This window comes from Nerophis lumbriciformis, linkage group LG05, assembly GCF_033978685.3.
Source record: "Nerophis lumbriciformis linkage group LG05, RoL_Nlum_v2.1, whole genome shotgun sequence".
NCBI classification, from domain to species: Eukaryota; Metazoa; Chordata; class Actinopteri; order Syngnathiformes; family Syngnathidae; genus Nerophis; species Nerophis lumbriciformis.
In genome coordinates, this window is record NC_084552.2 from 13,560,001 (window position 1) to 13,562,500 (window position 2,500).

Below are 2,500 nucleotides of genomic sequence, written 5' to 3' on the forward strand. Positions count from 1 at the left end.
ATGTAGACATGTCGGGGTTCAGAGACGTCACCCACTGATGCAAAGAGGCTACCTGATAACCTCTCCACGCAGGAGATGGGGGAAGAACAGAAAAGAGAGACGGCAGATCAACTGAAAAAGGGTCTATTTAAAGGCTACTGTATACAAATGAGTTTTAAGACGGGACTTAAATGTTTCTACTGAGGTAGCATCTCCAACCGTTAGTGGTAGAACATTCCAGAGTACTGGAGCCCCAATAGAAAAAAGCTCTGAAGCCCGCAGACTTTTTTTGGGCTCTGGGAACCTTAAAGTCGCATCTTAAGTGCACACGAAGCCAATGCAGATCAGCCAGTGTCGGTACAGTATATATGTATATAGGTATATACAGTATACTTATATAAAGGTATATAGGTATATACAGTAAAGGTGCATATATATATATAGGTATAAAGGTATATATATGTATATAGAGGTATATAGGTATATAAAGTTGTGTATATATATATATATATATATATATATATATATATATATGTATATATATATATATATATATATATATATATATACACACACACACACATAGATGGATAGCTATTTACAGGTATATACAGTATAGTTTATATATATACAGTGGGGCAAAAAAGTATTGAGTCAGCCACCAATTGTGCAAGTTCTCCCACTTAAAATGATGACAGAGGTCTGTAATTTTCATCATAGGTACACTTCAACTGTGAGAGACAGAATGTGAAAAAAAAATCCAGGAATTCACATTGTAGGATTTTTAAAGAATTTATTTGTAAATTATGGTGGAAAATAAGTATTTGGTCAATAACAAAAATTCAACTCAATACTTTGTAATATAACCTTTGTTGGCAATAACAGAGGTCAAACGATTACTATAGGTCTTTACCAGGTTTGCACACACAGTAGCTGGTATTTTGGCCCATTCCTCCATGCAGATCTTCTCGAGAGCAGTGATGTTTTGGGGCTGTCACCGAGCAACACGGACTTTCAACTCCCTCCACAGATTTTCTATGGGGTTGAGGTCTGGAGACTGGCTAGGCCACTCCAGGACTTTCAAATGCTTCTTACGGAGCCACTCCTTCGTTGCCCGGGCGGTGTGTTTGGGATCATTGTCATGCTGGAAGACCCAGCCACGTTTCATCTTCAAAGCTCTCACTGATGGAAGGAGGTTTTGGCTCAAAATCTCACGATACATGGCCCCATTCATTCTTTCCTTAACACGGATCAGTCGGCCTGTCCCCTTAGCAGAAAAACAGCCCCAAAGCATGATGTTTCTACCTCCATGCTTCACAGTAGGTATGGTGTTCTTGGGATGCAACTCAGTATTCTTCTTCCTCCAAACACGACGAGTTGAGTTTATACCAAAAAGTTCTATTTTGGTTTCATCTGACCACATGACATTCTCCCAATCCTCTGCTGTATCATCCATGTGCTCTCTGGCAAACTTCAGACGGGCCTGGACATGCACTGGCTTAAGCAGGGGGACACGTCTGACACTGCAGGATTTGATTCCCTGTCGGCGTAGTGTGTTACTGATGGTAACCTTTGTTACTTTGGTCCCAGCTCTCTGCAGGCCATTCACCAGGTCCCCCCATGTGGTTCTGGGATTTTTGCTCACCGTTCTCATGATCATTTTGACCCCACGGGATGAGATCTTGCGTGGAGCCCCAGATCGAGGGAGATTATCAGTGGTCTTGTATGTCTTCCCTTTTCTGACAATTGCTCCCACAGTTAATTTTTTCACACCAAGCTGCTTGCCTATTGTAGATTCACTCTGCACAGTCTGGTGCAGGTCTACAATTATTTTCCTGGTGTCCTTCGACAGCTCTTTGGTCTTGGCCATAGTGGAGTTTGGAGTCTGACTGTTTGAGGCTGTTGACAGGTGTCTTTTATACAGATAACCAGTTCAAACAGGTGCCATTAATACAGGTAACGAGTGGAGGACAGAAGAGCTTCTTAAAGAAGAAGTTACAGGTCTGTGAGAGCCAGAGATCTTCCTTGTTTGAAGTGACCAAATACTTATTTTCCACCATAATTTACAAATAAATTATTTAAAATTCCTACAATGTGAATTCCTGTATTTGTTTTTCACATTCTGTCTCTCACAGTTGAAGTGTACCTATGACGAAAATTACAGACCTCTGTCATCATTTTAAGTGGGAGAACTTGCACAATCGGTGGCTGGCTAAATACTTTTTTGCCCCACTGTATATATATATATATATATACATATATATATATATATATATATACATATATATATATATATACATATATACATATATATATATATATATATATGTAAATGTATATACAGTATAGGTATATATGTACCGGTATATAGGTATATAAAAGTTTATATATGAAGGTGTATACAGTATAGGTATATATATAGGTATATAGGTATATACATATATATATATATATATATATATATATATATATATATATATATATATATATATATATATATATATATATATATATATATATA

At 37.5% G+C, this 2,500-nt stretch overlaps 1 protein-coding gene across 9 annotated transcripts in view; it reads left to right on the top strand.

Moving 5' to 3' along the window:
* The window catches only part of osbpl8 (oxysterol binding protein-like 8), a 1,018,260-nt gene that overhangs the window by 908,578 nt on the left and 107,182 nt on the right, over nt 1-2,500 (top strand). The gene's annotated exons all lie outside the window — the stretch shown is intronic.